Here is a 19,561-nt window from a genome sequence, read left to right as displayed (position 1 = left end):
GGGGGGGGGGAGTCCCTGAGCCCCGCCCCCCGATGTCCCGAGCCCCGCCCTCCTGAGGCCCGATCTCACGAGCGCCGCGCCCCGCCCCCCCGAGCGCCGATCTCCCGAGGCCCGATCTCCCGAGCCCCGCCACCCCCCAATCTCCCGAGGCTCGCCCCCCCTCCCCCGATCTCTGGAGGCCCGATCTCCCGAGCCCCGCCTGAGCCGGCTTCAAGAGCAGAGAGACGCCGCCGTGCAACCTACCGCGTGAGGCCCGGCCGGACTCAAGTCGCGCGCGCTGACTCCTGCCCCACCCGCCTTTACGAACATGGCGGCGGGTGGCGACGCTCGGCTCATGCCCGCCGCCTCCAGCTTTCACAAAGATAGCGGAGATCGCGAGCCGCTTGTTCAGCGCGACGGGAGGTGCCTAGCTCGGGCGTGGCTGGGCAACAGAGGCCCAGGCTTACAGGCCTGGAAAAACGGTTAAAGGTAGGAAAATTCTAGATGCTACAGAAAAGATTTACAAATTAATTAACTTTTTTAAAAAACAATTTGTGTTTTAAAAGCAACTTTTTTTTTTGCTGGAAATGTAGATTTGAAAAGAAACACGCAGAAAGCGGGAAAAAGAAATGAAAAGTTTGGAATCAAGATGGCGGCGACTCACCTCGGTTCAGAACGATAAGGCCCGCCCACACACGCACCGATTGGTGGACCGTCAGGTCACCGAAGCGTAGGATTGGTCAATCGTCCCGTCACTTGACTCTAGTAGGGCCCGCCCACACGCGCCAGGAACTCGCTCCCACCACGCAGCGATTGGTCGACCATCGGGTCGCTCGACCGTACGATTGGTCGACCTCGACATCACTCGATGCGAATGAGCGGATAATGAGCGGAATGTTCAACGTTTTTTGGATACCGCGGGCGCAATTTTTGGCTCGCCGAAACGTAAATATGCTTATGACGGTTCTGAAATCGTAAGCTTTCTTTCGATGTAACACACGTGTAGGTACGCACTATAACTTTCGAGTTTATTCAATACAGACAGGCAGACGGAATGACAGACAGAAGAACCGCTTTATTAGGAGTCGAGCTGGAGTGCCGGCGGTGGACGAGGAGAGAGCGAGCGACTGGGGGGGGAAGAGAGAGCGAGCGACTGGGGGGGGAAGAGAGCGAGCGACTGGGGGGGAAGAGAGCGAGCGACTGGGGGGGAAGAGAGCGAGCGACTGGGGGGGGAAGAGAGCGAGCGACTGGGGGGGGGAGAGAGCGAGCGACTGGGGGGGGAAGAGAGCGAGCGACTGGGGGGGGAAGAGAGCGAGCGACTGGGGGGGGAAGAGAGAGCGAGCGACTGGGGGGGGAAGAGAGCGAGCGACTGGGGGGGGAAGAGAGCGAGCGACTGGGGGGGGAAGAGAGAGAGCGACTGGGGGGGGAAGAGAGAGAGCGACTGGGGGGGAAGAGAGAGCGACTGGGGGGAAGAGAGAGAGCGACTGGGGGGAGGGGGGGGGGAGGAGGGGAGGGGGAGGGGGGAGGGGAGGAGGGGGGAGGGGAGGAGGGGGAGGAGGGGGGGAGGGGAGGGGAGGGGGGAAGGGGGAGGGGAGGGGGGGAGGGAAGGGGGAAGGGGAGGAGGGGGGGGGGGGAGTCCCTGAGCCCCGCCCCCCGATGTCCCGAGCCCCGCCCTCCTGAGGCCCGATCTCACGAGCGCCGCGCCCCGCCCCCCGAGCGCCGATCTCCCGAGGCCCGATCTCCCGAGCCCCGCCACCCCCCAATCTCCCGAGGCTCGCCCCCCCTCCCCCGATCTCTGGAGGCCCGATCTCCCGAGCCCCGCCCGAGCCGGCTTCAAGAGCAGAGAGACGCCGCCGTGCAACCTACCGCGTGAGGCCCGGCCGGACTCAAGTCGCGCGCGCTGACTCCTGCCCCACCCGCCTTTACGAACATGGCGGCGGGTGGCGACGCTCGGCTCATGCCCGCCGCCTCCAGCTTTCACAAAGATAGCGGAGATCGCGAGCCGCTTGTTCAGCGCGACGGGAGGTGCCTAGCTCGGGCGTGGCTGGGCAACAGAGGCCCAGGCTTACAGGCCTGGAAAAACGGTTAATGGTAGGAAAATTCTAGATGCTACAGAAAAGATTTACAAATTAATTAACTTTTTTAAAAAACAATTTGTGTTTTAAAAGCAACTTTTTTTTTTGCTGGAAATGTAGATTTGAAAAGAAACACGCAGAAAGCGGGAAAAAGAAATGAAAAGTTTGGAATCAAGATGGCGGCGACTCACCTCGGTTCAGAACGATAAGGCCCGCCCACACACGCACCGATTGGTGGACCGTCAGGTCACCGAAGCGTAGGATTGGTCAATCGTCCCGTCACTTGACTCTAGTAGGGCCCGCCCACACGCGCCAGGAACTCGCTCCCACCACGCAGCGATTGGTCGACCATCGGGTCGCTCGACCGTACGATTGGTCGACCTCGACATCACTCGATGCGAATGAGCGGATAATGAGCGGAATGTTCAACGTTTTTTGGATACCGCGGGCGCAATTTTTGGCTCGCCGAAACGTAAATATGCTTATGACGGTTCTGAAATCGTAAGCTTTCTTTCGATGTAACACACGTGTAGGTACGCACTATAACTTTCGAGTTTATTCAATACAGACAGACAGACGGAATGACAGACAGAAGAACCGCTTTATTATATACTAGCTGGAGTGCCCGGCGGTGCCGAGGCTTTTTCGAGGGCATGTTGTTGTTGGAAGAGAGAGAGCGAGCGACTGGGGGGGGAAGAGAGCGAGCGACCGGGGGGGGAAGAGAGCGAGCGACCGGGGGGGGAAGAGAGCGAGCGACCGGGGGGGGAAGAGAGCGAGCGACCGGGGGGGGAAGAGAGCGAGCGACCGGGGGGGGAAGAGAGCGAGCGACCGGGGGGGGAAGAGAGCGAGCGACCGGGGGGGGAAGAGAGCGAGCGACCGGGGGGGGAAGAGAGCGAGCGACCGGGGGGGGAAGAGAGCGAGCGACCGGGGGGGGAAGAGAGCGAGCGACGGGGGGGGAAGAGAGCGAGCGACTGGGGGGGGAAGAGAGCGAGCGACTGGGGGGGGGAAGAGAGCGAGCGACTGGGGGGGGAAGAGAGCGAGCGACTGGGGGGGGAAGAGAGCGAGCGACTGGAGGGGGAAGAGAGCGAGCGACTGGGGGGGGAAGAGAGCGAGCGACTGGGGGGAAGAGAGCGAGCGACTGGGGGGGAAGAGAGCGAGCGACTGGGGGGGAAGAGAGCGAGCGACTGGGGGGGAAGAGAGCGAGCGACTGGGGGGGGGAAGAGAGCGAGCGACTGGGGGGGGGGGAAGAGAGCGAGCGACTGGGGGGGGAAGAGAGCGAGCGACTGGGGGGGAAGAGAGCGAGCGACTGGGGGGGAAGAGAGCGAGCGACTGGGGGGGAAGAGAGCGAGCGACTGGGGGGGAAGAGAGCGAGCGACTGGGGGGGAAGAGAGCGAGCGACTGGGGGGGAAGAGAGCGAGCGGCTGGGGGGGGGAAGAGAGCGAGCGGCTGGGGGGGAAGAGAGCGAGCGACTGGGGGGGAAGAGAGCGAGCGACTGGGGGGGAAGAGAGCGAGCGACTGGGGGGGAAAGAGAGCGAGCGACTGGGGGGGAAAGAGAGCGAGCGACTGGGGGGGGAAGAGAGCGAGCGACTGGGGGGGAAGAGAGCGAGCGACTGGGGGGGAAGAGAGCGAGCGACTGGGGGGGAAGAGAGCGAGCGACTGGGGGGGAAGAGAGCGAGCGACTGGGGGGGAAGAGAGCGAGCGACTGGGGGAAGAGAGCGAGCGACTGGGGGGGAAGAGAGCGAGCGACTGGGGGGGAAGAGAGCGAGCGACTGGGGGGGGAAGAGAGCGAGCGACTGGGGGGGAAGAGAGCGAGCGACTGGGGGGGAAGAGAGCGAGCGACTGGGGGGGAAGAGAGCGAGCGACTGGGGGGGAAGAGAGCGAGCGACTGGGGGGGAAGAGAGCGAGCGACTGGGGGGGGAAGAGAGCGAGCGACTGGGGGGGAAGAGAGCGAGCGACTGGGGGGGAAGAGAGCGAGCGACTGGGGGGGAAGAGAGCGAGCGACTGGGGGGGGGGAAGAGAGAGAGCGACTGGGGGGGGAAGAGAGAGAGCGACTGGGGGGGAAGAGAGAGAGCGACTGGGGGGGAAGAGAGAGAGCGACTGGGGGGGAAGAGAGAGAGCGACTGGGGGGGAAGAGAGAGAGCGACTGGGGGGGAAGAGAGAGAGCGACTGGGGGGGAAGAGAGAGAGCGACTGGGGGGGAAGAGAGAGAGCGACTGGGGGGGAAGAGAGAGAGCGACTGGGGGGGAAGAGAGAGAGAGCGACTGGGGGGGAAGAGAGAGAGCGACTGGGGGGGAAGAGAGAGAGCGACTGCGGGGGAAGAGAGAGAGCGAGTGGGGGGGAAGAGAGAGAGCGAGTGGGGGGGAAGAGAGAGAGCGAGTGGGGGGGAAGAGAGAGAGCGACTGGGGGGGAAGAGAGAGAGCGACTGGGGGAAGAGAGAGAGCGACTGGGGGGGAAGAGAGAGAGCGACTGGGGGGAAGAGAGAGAGCGACTGGGGGGAAGAGAGAGAGCGACTGGGGGGAAGAGAGAGAGCGACTGGGGGGAAGAGAGAGAGCGACTGGGGGGAAGAGAGAGAGCGACTGGGGGGAAGAGAGAGAGCGACTGGGGGGAAGAGAGAGAGCGACTGGGGGGAAGAGAGAGAGCGACTGGGGGGAAGAGAGAGAGCGACTGGGGGGAAGAGAGAGAGCGACTGGGGGGAAGAGAGAGAGCGACTGGGGGGAAGAGAGAGAGCGACTGGGGGGAAGAGAGAGAGCGACTGGGGGGAAGAGAGAGAGCGACTGGGGGGAAGAGAGAGAGCGACTGGGGGGAAGAGAGAGAGCGACTGGGGGGAAGAGAGAGAGCGACTGGGGGAAGAGAGAGAGCGACTGGGGGGAAGAGAGAGAGCGACTGGGGGGAAGAGAGAGAGCGACTGGGGGGAAGAGAGAGAGCGACTGGGGGGAAGAGAGAGAGCGACTGGGGGGAAGAGAGAGAGCGACTCGGGGGAAGAGAGAGAGCGACTGGGGGGGAAGAGAGAGAGCGACTGGGGGGAAGAGAGAGAGCGACTGGGGGGAAGAGAGAGAGCGACTGGGGGGAAGAGAGAGAGCGACTGGGGGGAAGAGAGAGAGCGACTGGGGGGAAGAGAGAGAGCGACTGGGGGGAAGAGAGAGAGCGACTGGGGGGAAGAGAGAGAGCGACTGGGGGGAAGAGAGAGAGCGACTCGGGGGAAGAGAGAGAGCGACTCGGGGGAAGAGAGAGAGCGACTCGGGGGGGAGTGGAGGGGGGAGGGGAGGGAGTGGGGGAAGGGGGAGGAGTGGGGGGGAGGGAGGGAGGGAGAGAGGGGGAGGGAAAGAGGGGGAGGGAAAGAGGGGGAGGGAAAGAGGGGGAGGGAAAGAGGGAGAGAGGGGGGGTCAGGGAGAGAGGGGGGTCAGGGAGAGAGGGGGGTCAGGGAGAGAGGGGGGGGTCAGGGAGAGAGGGGGGGTCAGGGAGAGAGGGGGGGTCAGGGAGAGAGGGGGGGTCAGGGAGAGAAGGGGGGTCAGGGAGAGAAGGGGGGTCAGGGAGAGAGGGGGGTCAGGGAGAGAGGGGGGGTCAGGGAGAGAGGGGGGGTCAGGGAGAGAGGGGGGGTCAGGGAGAGAGGGGGGTCAGGGAGAGAGGGGGGGTCAGGGAGAGAGGGGGGGTCAGGGAGAGAGGGGGGGTCAGGGAGAGAGGGGGGGTCAGGGAGAGAGGGGGGGTCAGGGAGAGAGGGGGGGTCAGGGAGAGAGGGGGGGGGTCAGGGAGAGAGGGGGGGTCAGGGAGAGAGGGGGGGTCAGGGAGAGAGGGGGGGTCAGGGAGAGAGGGGGGTCAGGGAGAGAGGGGGGGTCAGGGAGAGAGGGGGGGTCAGGGAGAGAGGGGGGTCAGGGAGAGAGGGGGGTCAGGGAGAGAGGGGGGTCAGGGAGAGAGGGGGGTCAGGGAGAGAGGGGGGTCAGGGAGAGAGGGGGGTCAGGGAGAGAGGGGGCTCAGGGAGAGAGGGGGCTCAGGGAGAGAGGGGGCTCAGGGAGAGAGGGGGGTCAGGGAGAGAGGGGGGTCAGGGAGAGAGGGGGGTCAGGGAGAGAGGGGGGTCAGGGAGAGAGGGGGGTCAGGGAGAGAGGGGGGTCAGGGAGAGAGGGGGGTCAGGGAGAGAGGGGTCAGGGAGAGAGGGGGGTCAGGGAGAGAGGGGTCAGGGAGAGAGGGGTCAGGGAGAGAGGGGTCAGGGAGAGAGGGGTCAGGGAGAGAGGGGTCAGGGAGAGAGGGGTCAGGGAGAGAGGGGTCAGGGAGAGAGGGGTCAGGGAGAGAGGGGTCAGGGAGAGAGGGGTCAGGGAGAGAGGGGTCAGGGAGAGAGGGGTCAGGGAGAGAGGGGTCAGGGAGAGAGGGGTCAGGGAGAGAGGGGTCAGGGAGAGAGGGGTCAGGGAGAGAGGGGTCAGGGAGAGAGGGGTCAGGGAGAGAGGGGTCAGGGAGAGAGGGGTCAGGGAGAGAGGGGGCAGGGAGAGAGGGGGCAGGGAGAGAGGGGGCAGGGAGGGAGGGGGCAGGGAGGGAGGGGGCAGGGAGGGAGGGAGAGAGGTTGGGGGGGAGAGAGGTTGGAGGGGAGAGAGGGTGGAGGGGAGAGAGGGTGGGAGGGGAGAGAGGGTGGGAGGGGAGAGAGGGTGGGGGGGAGAGAGGGTGGGGGGGGAGAGAGGGTGGGGGGGGAGAGAGGGTGGGGGGGGAGAGAGGGTGGGGGGGGAGAGAGGGTGGGGGGGGAGAGAGGGTGGGGGGGGGAGAGAGGGTGGGGGGGGAGAGAGGGTGGGGAGGGAGAGAGGGTGTGGGGGAGAGAGGGCGGGGGGGAGAGAGGGCGGGAGGGAGAGGGGGGGAGGGAGAGGGGGGGAGGGAGAGAGGGGGGAGGGAGAGAGGGGGGAGGGAGAGAGGGGGGAGGGTTTAATTTCATTTCAATTTTTAAAAGGTTTTAAAATTAAATTTAGTTCTAGTTAAGTTAGTTTAGTTTAGTTTAGTTTAAGTTTAGATTAGTCTAGACAAAGTAGAGAAGGAAAAGACCGCCAGAAAGACTACCAAAGAAAAAAAAACCCAGAGGAAAATAGAGGAAAAAAAAAAGCCAAAGCAAAAAAAAGCCAAAGCAAAAAAAAAAAGAAACAAGAGAAGAACTACACAAACCAGTGAACGGCAGCCACACGGGGCTTCAGCAGCGGTGGTTGAGTCGGCGGCATCGGGACCGAGTTCGAGGAGGCGAGGTGACTCGGGCCGCAGCCCAGCGGTCCAGCAACCGGCACAGCCGAGGGGACTCGGGCCGCATCCCAGAAATCGGAACGCAGCCCGGCAACGGGCACAGCGGAGAGGACTCGGGCCGCATCCCAGAAATCGGCACAGCCGAGGAGATTCGGAACGCAGCCCGGAAATCCAGCAATCGGCACAGCCGAGGGGACTCGGGCCGCAGCCCAACAATCCAGCACGGGAAAGGCCCGAGGAGCCAGGCCAGCAGGCACAGAGACCTCTGAGGAGAAGGAGAGCAACCAGAAGGCTCGCAACCAAGACCGTGAGTACAGGGCCCAAGGAGGGAGGCCCAGGGAAAGGCCCGAGGAGCCAGGCCAAAACAGAGGCCCAGAGACCTCTGAGGGGGAGGGGAACAGCCCGAAGGCACCGGGAAACAGCGGCTCACAGACTCAGACCTGAGAAGGGTGAACCCAGGAGCCGAGGCCCAGGGACCACGGGGTCGGAGAGGGGGACCGGGAAAGTTCGCGAACAGGGAGAGGGTAACACCAAACCCGGGGCCCCAGAAAAGCTTATTCTAAGATCAACAATACTTTACCAAAAATGAGCGAATCAGAAGATCCACAACAGCCCCGCTTCCAGATTCCCCCCAACACCAGAAAAAAAGCTATAAAAACGATCAAGCATGCTCAGATGAGAGAAAAACCAGAAACTCTCTTTACTGACTGTTACAACAATGGGACAAAAAGTAACCTCATATTCTACTCAGATCAGCCAGCGGCTTGGATCAGAGCAATAAAATCACACTATACCAGTGTTAAGCTAAAAAATACCGCAAATGGGTCCATAATGAAAATTAACACACCAGGGGACAGTTCAATCACGACTGTCAACGCGTACAATACCGGAACAATATTAGTGCAAGGCAACCTCGACAAATTTGCAACGGCCTTCAGGACACTGAAAAGATCAACTACGAGGGGAATGAACAGCCCCAGAGTGGCCTGCACTCCCCCCAACATTGACAACTTACCAGGAGAAAATCTGCATGGTCAAGGGATGAACGAGCCACACAGTTCAAACCAGACACTAACCCCGGGGAACCACAGCCACACGATACAACTGACAAACCCCAGCATAACTACCACAGAGGAAGCCACACATAGTTCCCCTACCATTCCCAGCCCACCAAGAGAAGAGCAGCATAGCCAGGAAGTGAGTGAGCCTTCCAGGGCCGACCAGCTTAGCCAGGAAGTGAGTGAGCCTTCCAGGGCCGACCAGACACATACCCCGGGATCACACAGCCAGATACAACCAAAAGATAAATTTAATCAATTAGAGATAGAGATGGTTAAACTTAGAGAGGAGGTCCTCAAATTGAATGACAAACAAAAGCAGGAGAGGGAGAGACACAAGAGAGAGCTGAATAGACTTGATAACCAGGTGAATCTACTTAAGAATCAGGTGAAAGAGCTGCAGGAAAAAGAAGAGAGCCATAGAGGAGAGAAAACACCATTAGACCAGCAACCAGAGACTAGAGATAAGACAAGACAGAGCCGGACGGAACGGCTGCACTCCCACACGGAACAAAAGCAACAGACACACAATACAAGGGGTGCCACACAGACCGACCAGCATACTGACTCGCAATCTTCCCCCACCACCATGGAACCACAAGCGAGCCGCTCACAAGAGGTACGCACACACCAGACACCCCAGCCCAGCACACACACTATGAGTCCAGGCGAAAGCCACCAGACAGTAAACACAAACAAGGCTGACGTCGTAATACTCATAGACTCAAATGGGAAATTTCTATGGGAGAAAAAGCTCTTCCCTAGAAGTAAAGTAGAAAAGATTTGGTGCCCAACAACAGACAGAGCCATGGGATGGCTGACCAAAGCCAGATTAGGCTCCCCCCAACACATAATAATACACACGGGCACAAATGACCTAAAGGCCAAACAGAAAGAGGTAGCAACATCGCTCAGAGCAATGATTAGGAAGGCAAGCAGTACATTTCCAAACACTAGAATCACTGTTTCCACAATATTGCCGAGAACAGACTTCAACAACAACACAATTCATGAGATAAATGCCAGCATAGCAACAGAATGCGAATCAAACCACAACGTACACCTGGCCCAACACCCCACCCTCGATGAAGAATGTCTTTACGACCACGTCCACATCCAAAGGCAAAAAATATCGATCTTTGCTAAAGCCCTGAAGGATGTCGCTTTTAACCGGGTCCATACCCAGACTCCAAGAGGACCCCCCCCCGACCACCAGAGATCAGCGGGGTACATATCAGGAACACTACAAAGACCACCACCACACCAACCGAGACCGGAGAGGATCCCCATGCAAAACAACATTATCAGACCTGCACCACTCCTGTCCCACAGGGGAATAGGACCGCTACCAGCCAGAGGGAGAGATGCACAGGACGTACGCAATACCTCAGACAGAAACAATCCATTAAGAGACAATAAGCAGATGTGCAGCAGCATCTACTTCCGCCTTATGGATCAAGGACTAATTAATAGAAAGAACTGTAACCAAATTGTATTAACTTTTGTAGACAACTGGGGTGATCTTTTTTTTCCCCACACTTAGACACGACAAACACGTACCACTCTTTAACCTATCATAGAAAAAGATAAAACTTAACATGAAATCCTTATATATTTCGACCTGGAATATCCAAGGTCTACGCTCTTCAGTGCGAGAAGTGAAGAGTAGGACCCCAGAGTTCATAGAGGAAACTAAAGATCTAGATATCATTTTACAGGAAATTTGGTATAAAGGAAAAGGACACACCGGCTGTCCCCAAGGGTACACTGAGCTAGTGGTCCCCTCCAATAAATTACCAAGTGTAACCCAAGGCAGAGACTCCGGAGGCATACTGATCTGGTTTAAAACAGAACTTAAGAATTACATCAAATTTATAAAAAAGGGCGAAAACCATATGTGGCTCAAACTTGAGAGGGAGATTATCTCAAACACGAGAGGGAGATTATCTCAAACACCCAAGATGTTTACATTTGCGCACTTTATATCCCTCCAATCGATTCCCCGTACTACAAAGAGGACACCTTCTCCAACATGGAGGGGGAAATTATCCAATACCAGGCCCAGGGGAACGTGTTGATCTGTGGGGACCTCAATTCAAGAACGGGCAAAGAACCAGACTTCACCAATAATCAGGGAAACAATTACGTATTCGGGAATAACCACTTTGACATCCCTTCCCTTCCATACAGGCATAACTGCGACAAGCAGTCAAATACCAACGGTAAACAGCTACTACAGCTCTGTCGAAACCTGGGTCTGTACATTGTCAATGGTAGGTTCATAGGAGACCTCCTAGGAAGATCGACCTACTGCTCACCTCTTGGCTGCAGCACAGTAGACTATATGATTACAGACTTGGACCCATCCTCTTTCAGAGCATTCACAGTCAAACCACAAACAACACTGTCAGATCACAGCCAAATTACTATGTTTCTCAAAAAGACAGAAACAAACAACATAGAAACACAACCCAGTAAACTGTACAACACCAAAAAATCGTACAGATGGGCCAAAAATGACACGGAAAAATACCAGAAAACAATTAGCAATGCATCAACTCAAGCTCTCTTAGACACCTTTCTGGTAGGCATAAACCGGGCAGTTAGTAAACTAAACAATATTTTTGATAATTTGGCAACAAATGCAAACTTGAAAGCTCGCAAGAACAAACCCAAAACAAAAAACTATGAAAAATGGTTTGACCATGATTGCCATAACATGAGGAAAAAACTTAGAAAACTATCAAACCAAAAACACAGACATCCAGAAAACGAGGAATTACGCCTTACTTATTGTCAGACGCTAACACAATACAGAAACACACTCAGGACCAAAAAAGAGCAATTTATTAAGAATACACTCAGCTCCATGGAGGAATCCATTGAGTCGAATTGTTTCTGGGACAACTTGAAAACACTACACAAAAAACAACACGACGATTTGTCCATTCAAAATGGGGACACATGGGTAAACCACTTTGAAAAATTATACCAGAAAAACACACTAAGACCAGAGCAACACCAAATATGCAAAAAACTTGAAAAGCTTGAAATGGCCATAAAAGATAACCAAAACCCGCTAGACGCCATAATAACAGAAAAAGAACTTCTTGAAAAACTCAAGGACCTGCGACCAGGAAAAGCTTGCGGGACAGACGGCATACTAAACGAGATGATTAAACACGCAGACGACAAACTGAAACTGGCTATCCTAAAACTCTTCAACTTGGTTCTGAGTGTCGGTTATTTCCCTGACATCTGGAACAAAGGACTCATAACACCCATATACAAAAGTGGGGACAAAATCGACCCAAACAACTATCGAGGCATCTGTGTAAACAGTAACCTGGGGAAGGTATTCTGTAGCATCATAAACAAAAGACTTATAAACTTCCTTGAAGAGCACAATGTCTTGAGTAAAAGCCAAATTGGATTCCTGCCAAACTATAGAACATCCGATCATATCTTCACCCTACAGACCCTAATTGACAAACACGTTCACCATAACAAAAGCAAAATCTACGCATGCTTTGTAGATTTCCAGAAGGCTTTCGACTCCATCTGGCATGACAGTTTATTCCTGAAACTTATCGAAAGCGGGGTAGGAGGGAAAACATATGATGTAATTAAATCAATGTATACAAACAATAAATGTGCAGTTAAAATTGGAGACAAACAAACAAAATACTTCCCACAGGGGCGGGGGGTGACGCAGGGCTCGCCAATCTCACCGACACTCTTTAATATTTACATTAATGGATTGGCAAAACTACTTGAACAATCTACAGAACCCGGCCTCACCCTATATGAATCCAAGGTTAAATTCCTCCTCTATGCCGACAACCTGGTTCTGCTGTCACCAACTAAGGAGGGTCTACAGCAGAACCTGGACCTGCTGGAGTCGTACTGCCAGACTTGGCCCTGACAATAAATCCCCAAAAAACCAAAGTCCTTGTGTTCCAGCAAAGATCCAAACAACATGGACCCACAATAAATTTCACAGTAGGAACAACCAAAATTGAACAAACCACTCACTACACATACTTGGGCTTAAAAATCAGTTCTACGGGAAACTTCAAACTGGCTGTGAATGAACTGAAAGAGAAAGCAAGAAGGGCTTTCTATGCCATCAAAAAATCAATCCAAATAGAAATCCCAATTAGCATTTGGCTCAAAATTTTCAAATCAGTAATTGAACCAATTGCACTCTATGGCAGTGAGGTCTGGGGACCACTAACACAACAAGATTTTGCAAAATGGGACAAACACCCAATTGAGATCCTACATGCGGAATTCTGTAAAAGTATCCTCCGGACTCAAAGGAAAACAGTAAACAACGCATGCAGGGCGGAACTAGACCAATACCCATTAATAATCACTATCCAAAAAAGAGCCACCAAATTTTGGAATCACCTACAAATGAGCAACCCCCAATGCTATCACTACGACGCCCTGAAATGCCAAGAGCTGACCATAAAGAAGAATACCCTCAGTCAACTAGTCCTGGGACTCAATAAAGTAACTAATAACAATACTAACAATAACCAGTCCCAGGACAGTGACAGGGTAACACAAAGAATTCGACCCAACACAATCGTCGCTAAGCAAAAGGAAAATTATCTGTCATATTGGGCAGAAACAACAAAACCCCAAAGCAAACTCAATTGCTACTTGGCCCTAAACAGACAATACAACATAGCTGATTACCTGACCATGGTAAAGGATAACAAACTGAGAAGAACCTTGACAAGGTACAGACTTAGCGAACATAGCCTAGCGATCGAAAAAGGCACACAGGCAGACCAGGCTGCCAAGAGAAGACAGGATATGCTCTCACTGCAGTCAGGGAGTAGTTGAGACAAAGATGCACTTCCTCACAGCCTGTGGAAAATATCAGGGCATCAGAGAGAATTTCTACCAAAAATTCTCACAAATATGCCCTGAATTCAGAAATCTGGCTGACAACCAAAAACTCCCATTCCTACTGGGGGAGGAGAGAAGCTGTGTAACACTGGCGGCACACTATGTTACAGCTTGCCATGAACAGAGGGACAACCAGTAAACTAAGACAAGAGTATATATAAACAAGGCGAATGTATATTTATAAACTCAGGGATATACCTGTTTATACACTGTATGAATGGAACCGCGTTTATGTGTTCAACCATAAATGTATTTTGATGCTTTGGCAACATAAGATGTACCTTATCATGCCAATAAAGCGATTTGTATTGTATTGTATTGTATTGAGAGAGGGGGGAGGGAGCGAGGGGGGCAGGGAGAGGGGGGGGGGCAGGGAGAGGGGGGGAGGTGGGAGGGGGGGAGGGGGGGGAGGGGGGGAGGGAGAGAGAGAGGGGAGGGAGGGAGAGAGGGGAGAGAGGGAGGGAGGGAGAGAGGAGGAGGGAAGAGGGGGGGCAGGGAGAGGGGGGGAGGGAGAGAGGGGGGGAGGGAGAGGGGGGAGGGAGAGAGGGGGGAGGGAGAGGGGGGAGGGAGAGAGGGGGGAGGGAGAGGGAGGGGAGAGAGGGGGGGAGGGAGAGGGAGGGGAGAGAGGGGGGGAGAGAGAGGGAGGGGGGGGAGAGAGAGGGAGGGGGGGGGAGAGAGAGGGAGGGAGGGGGGAGAGAGAGGGAGGGAGGGGGAGAGGGAGGGGGGGAGAGAGAGGGAGGGAGGGGGGGAGAGAGAGGGAGGGAGGGGGGGAGAGAGAGGGAGGGAGGGGGGGAGAGAGAGGGAGGGAGGGGGGAGAGAGAGGGAGGGAGAGGGGGGGAGAGAGAGGGAGGGAGGGGGGAGAGAGAGAGAGGGAGGGAGGGGGGAGAGAGAGAGAGGGAGGGGAGGGAGGGGGGGAGAGAGAGAGAGGGAGGGAGGGGGGGAGAGAGAGGGAGGGGGGGGGAGAGAGAGGGAGGGAGGGGGGGGAGAGAGAGGGAGGGAGGGGGGAGAGAGAGGGAGGGAGGGGGGGAGAGAGAGGGAGGGAGGGGGGGAGGGGGGGAGAGAGAGGGAGGGAGGGGGGGAGAGAGAGGGGGGGGGGGAGAGAGAGGGAGGGAGGGGGGGAGAGAGAGGGAGGGAGGGGGGGAGAGAGAGGGAGGGGGGGGGAGAGAGAGGGAGGGAGGGGGGGAGAGAGAGGGAGGGAGGGGGGGAGAGAGAGGGGGGGAGAGAGAGGGAGGGAGGGGGGGAGAGAGAGGGGGAGAGAGAGAGAGGTAGGGGGGGGAGGGAGGGGGAGAGAGAGGGAGGGAGGGGGGGGAGAGAGAGGGAGGGAGGGGGGGGAGAGAGAGGGAGGGAGGGGGGGGAGAGAGAGGGAGGGAGGGGGGGGAGAGAGAGGGAGGGAGGGGGGGGAGAGAGAGGGAGGGAGGGGGGGAGAGAGAGGGAGGGAGGGGGGAGAGAGCGGGAGGGAGGGGGGGGGAGAGAGAGGGGGGGGGGAGAGAGAGAGAGGGAGGGAGGGAGGGGGGGAGAGAGAGGGAGGGAGGGAGGGGGGGAGAGAGAGGGAGGGAGGGGGGGAGAGAGAGGGAGGGAGGGGGGAGAGAGAGGGAGGGAGGGGGGGAGAGAGAGGGAGGGAGGGGGGGGAGAGAGAGGGAGGGAGGGGGGGAGAGAGAGGGAGGGAGGGGGGAGAGAGAGGGAGGGAGGGGGGGGAGAGAGAGGGAGGGAGGGGGGGGGAGAGAGAGGGAGGGAGGGGGGGGAGAGAGAGGGAGGGAGGGGGGGAGAGAGAGGGAGGGAGGGGGGAGAGAGCGGGAGGGGGGGGGGGAGAGAGAGGGGGGGGGAGAGAGAGAGAGGGAGGGAGGGAGGGGGGAGAGAGAGGGAGGGAGGGAGGGGGGGAGAGAGAGGGAGGGAGGGGGGGGAGAGAGAGGGAGGGAGGGGGGAGAGAGAGGGAGGGAGGGGGGGAGAGAGAGGGAGGGAGGGGGGAGAGAGAGGGAGGGAGGGGGGGGAAGAGAGAGGGAGGGGGGGAAGAGAGAGGGAGGGGGGGTGAGAGAGAGGGAGGGAGGGGGGGAGAGAGAGGGAGGGAGGGGGGGAGAGGGAGGGAGGAGAGGGAGGGAGGGAGGGGGGGAGAGAGAGGGAGGGAGGGGGGGAGAGAGAGGGAGGGAGGGGGGGAGAGAGAGGGAGGGAGGGGGGGAGAGAGAGGGAGGGAGGGGGGGGAGAGGAGAGGAGGGGGGGGGGGGGAGAGAGAGGGAGGGAGGGGGGGAGAGAGAGGGAGGGAGGGAGGGGGGGAGAGAGAGGGAGGGAGGGAGGGGGGGAGAGAGAGGGAGGGAGGGGGGGAGAGAGAGGGAGGGAGGGAGGGGGGGAGAGAGAGGGAGGGAGGGGGGAGAGAGAGGGAGGGAGGGGGGGAGAGAGAGGGAGGGAGGGGGGGGAGAGAGAGGGAGGGAGGGGGGGAGAGAGAGGGAGGGAGGGGGGGGAGAGAGAGGGAGGGAGGGGGGGGGAGAGAGAGGGAGGGAGGGGGGGGAGAGAGAGGGAGGGAGGGGGGGGAGAGAGAGGGAGGGAGGGAGGGGGGAGAGAGAGGGAGGGAGGGGGGGGAGAGAGAGGGAGGGAGGGGGGGGAGAGAGAGGGAGGGAGGGAGGGGGGGAGAGAGAGGGAGGGAGGGGGGGAGAGAGAGGGAGGGAGGGGGGGAGAGAGAGGGAGGGAGGGGGGGGGAGAGAGAGGGAGGGAGGGGGGGGAGAGAGAGGGAGGGAGGGGGGAGAGAGAGGGAGGGAGGGGGGAGGAGAGGGAGGGAGGGGGGGAGAGAGGGAGGGAGGGGGGGGAGAGAGAGGGAGAGCGAGGGAGGGAGGGGGGGAGAGAGAGGGAGGGAGGGGGGGAGAGAGAGGGAGGAGGGGGGGGAGAGAGAGGGAGGGAGGGGGGGGAGAGAGAGGGAGGGAGGGGGGGGAGAGAGAGGGAGGGAGGGGGGGGAGAGAGAGGGAGGGAGGGGGGGAGAGAGAGGGAGGGAGGAGGGGGAGAGAGAGGGAGGGAGGGGGGGGAGAGAGAGGGAGGGAGGGGGGGGAGAGAGAGGGAGGGAGGGGGGGAGAGAGAGGGAGGGAGGGGGGGGAGAGAGAGGGAGAGAGAGGGAGGGAGGGGGGGAGAGAGAGGGAGGGAGGGGGGGGAGAGAGAGGGAGGGAGGGGGGGGAGAGAGAGGGAGGGAGGGGGGGGAGAGAGAGGGAGGGAGGGGGGGGAGAGAGAGGGAGGGAGGGGGGGGAGAGAGAGGGAGGGAGGGGGGGAGAGAGAGGGAGGGAGGGGGGGGAGAGAGAGGGGAGGGAGGGGGGGGAGAGAGAGGGAGGGAGGGGGGGGAGAGAGAGGGAGGGAGGGGGAAGGAGAGAGGGAAGGAGGAAGAAACCGGGCAGCCCAGACTAAAGATGGCGCTGTTCGGGCCCCACATTGAAGTTCCGCCATGATCAAAGATGGCGTCACGAGGAAATTGTTGTGCCGCCAGGATCAAATATTGCGCTGTGGTGTCGCTGCATTGAACTGCTGCCAGGATGAAAGATGGCCGGGCCCAGTTGCCGGGGTAACCCTCCTCCCCTCCCGATCTCCAGAGCCGGTTGCCGGGTTAACCCCTGAGAGGTCGGGGGGAGAAGAGGGGATAGGGAGCGGGGGCAGAAAGAAAAAAAAGCTGTCTGCCAGCCTTCAGGGCGGGTGCGGCCAGCCTTAAAGGTGCGTGAAGAAGCCGGCGGCCATTTTCTCATGTCGGTTGGAAGCACGGAAAAAAAAATTTCTTAATTAAAAACTGCAAAATTTCTTTACTTTAAAAAAAAAAGTAACTGCAAGGTACAAAATTGGAAATCTTCTAACTTTATATGTTCTTTCCTTAAAAACTTTCGGCTTTTGAAAACTGAAAGCTTTTAAAGGAAAGAAGATATAAAGTTAGAAGATATACAAAAGCCGAAAGTTTTTAAGGAAAGAAGATATAAAGTTAGAAGATATAAAAACGGAATTATTTATTCTCTATCTCTTCACTTCCGTTGCAATAGTTGCTGCAGTCACTCCAGTGCTCGCGAAGACTAAAGTAACTTTTATTTATTCTGTCTTATTAAGCATCAGGCCCTGCCCACACATGCCATAGGATTGGTCAACCATCACGTGATGGGGGAGACTGAAGGGGTGGGGGGGGTGAGTGGTGGGAGGAGCTTGCCACAAAACAATTGCCTAGGGTCCAGCATGGCTGGCAACAGGCGCCCAGGCTTAGAGGCCTACCTGCAAAAACGGGGAAAAGTAGGAAAATTAATGAGATTAGATAAAAGATTTAGAAAGTAATTAACTTTTTTAAAAAAGAATTTCTGTTTTAAAAGGAACTTTTTTTTTAAAGACGTAGAAAGCGGGAAAAAGAAATGAAAAGTTTGGAATCAAGATGGCGGCGACTCACCTCGGTTCAGAACGATAAGGCCCGCCCACACAGGCACCGATTGGTGGACCGTCGGGTCACCGAAGCATAGGATTGGTCAATCGTCCCGTCACTCGACTGTCGGAGGGCCCGGCCGCACGCGCCAGGAACCCGCCGTACGATTGGTCGACCTCGACGTCACTCGATGCTAATGAGCGGATAATGAGCGGAATTGTTGAACGTTTTTTGGATACCACGGACGCAATTTTTGTCCGGCCGAAACGTAAATATGCTTAGGACGGTTCTGGAATCGTCAGCTTTCTTTCGACGTAATGCACGTGTAGGTACGCTCTATAACTTTCAAGTTAATTCAAGACAGACAGACAGACGGAAATGACAGACAGAAGTATCCTTTTATATATATAGATAGATGAATCAAATGCTTTCAATTCCTGGCAAATATAAATTGTGCAGACAAACCAAAAAAATTCCAAATTGTTGTATTTAATCTATTAAACCAGAAAGGGAATCAAGATACAAAGACACCAGAATCAAGTTTATAAACAGAGCAATAAGGCCGATTTCTACAGCTACCTTTCCCAATCTTGGTATAGCTCCTTGTATGTGTCAGATGGATACATTTCCTTAGTTTTTTTGTGAAAGAGTGTGTGAAATTACACAGCTTTTAGGTGGAAATGTAATTAAAGTGTGCGCCTCATACAACTAGGAAATAAATCAGAGGGCAGTCTGTTCCTTCAGACTTATTGAGGTAAGGATAGTTTCAAGAACTTACCCACGGGTAACTGATGTATGTTCCAGAAATAGGTGGAACGTAACCCACAGATCATTGGCAGCTTCAGGGAATTCAAGCCTTGCTGGGCTACCCTTTTATTTGAAATTGTTGACATGCGCTGAATGCTAAGACAAACACTAATATTATTGTGATAAAGGTACTTCAACGTTAGGAGAATCGTTATTTAAGTTATGTAGGGATATTGGCCCAGAAATTCGGGTCTCCATGGGTGAGTATGCACTGGGTACTCACCCGTAAGCCCAATGGAAGTGCCGGTTTCCTGCATGCACTGCGCATGCGCGGGAAACCGGCAGTTCCGTTCCCCTGAAAGCAGGGGTTCAGAGATCGAACGCGTGCGCGGGAGAGGCTGCGCGTGCGCATCGAACTTTGTTTTTTTTTTGATTTTTACAGGTTTTCCCGGGAGTGTAAGTCTCCAGAAGTTAAAAATATAAAAAGCAGGCGTCAGGCCTGCTTTTTACAAGGTAAGTGGTGAATTAAGTAAAATTAAAACATTTTTTCCACAGGTTTATTATTTTTAAATACTTTAAAGAAAGGTAAGTTTATTTTTAGCCCTGTTAGAAAATAAAATTATTTTTTCAAAAATTTAAATTATTGTTTAAAATAGTTATTTCATGTAATTTATAGTTTATTTAAAAAATGTGGTTTAAAAAAAAATGTATTTGAAGATTTAGTGATGTTATGGGGCCCGTAGTATTTCTAACTTTTGACAAGTCTTCCTGTCAGACTTATGAATGGAGCATTCCCTGCTCCGATTGGCTCCCCATGGCCCACGTGATCCCAGGGGACGCATCGAAATAACTGCGCCCCTGGGATACGCAAGCACTGCGCGCCGGCAGCTGGAGCAGGCCCAGGATCGGAATTCCACGGGGGCCCACAGCTCAACGGCCGGTGCGCAAGGTAAGTGCAGGGAAGCCCCCGACCCGAATTTCTGGGCTAATATTGTAATAAAGAATAATTTGAACAAAAATAAGTGTAAACACTGCCTCTGTTTGTCTGATTTTTTTCCTTTCCCTATTCTCCTCTTCCTCACTTTAAGTTTGCTTTGTTCCTAATTAATGAAGCCTATTCTTAAACTTCCATTATTTATCCATCTATAAATTTTAAAATCTTGCTGAGCTGAACCATCCAGAGATGCTACCAGCCTCTTTAGAATGATTCCTTGT

At 56.2% G+C, this 19,561-nt stretch overlaps 1 protein-coding gene across 1 annotated transcript in view; it reads right to left on the bottom strand.

Moving 5' to 3' along the window:
• Nucleotides 1-19,561, bottom strand: part of met (MET proto-oncogene, receptor tyrosine kinase) — a 148,874-nt gene that overhangs the window by 6,801 nt on the left and 122,512 nt on the right. The gene's annotated exons all lie outside the window — the stretch shown is intronic.

Source organism: Somniosus microcephalus, chromosome 16 (genome assembly GCF_052327205.1).
Source record: "Somniosus microcephalus isolate GS21.2 chromosome 16, FLI_Smic_1.0, whole genome shotgun sequence".
NCBI lineage: Eukaryota > Metazoa > Chordata > Chondrichthyes > Squaliformes > Somniosidae > Somniosus > Somniosus microcephalus.
This window is presented reverse-complemented; position numbering and strand designations above follow the sequence as displayed.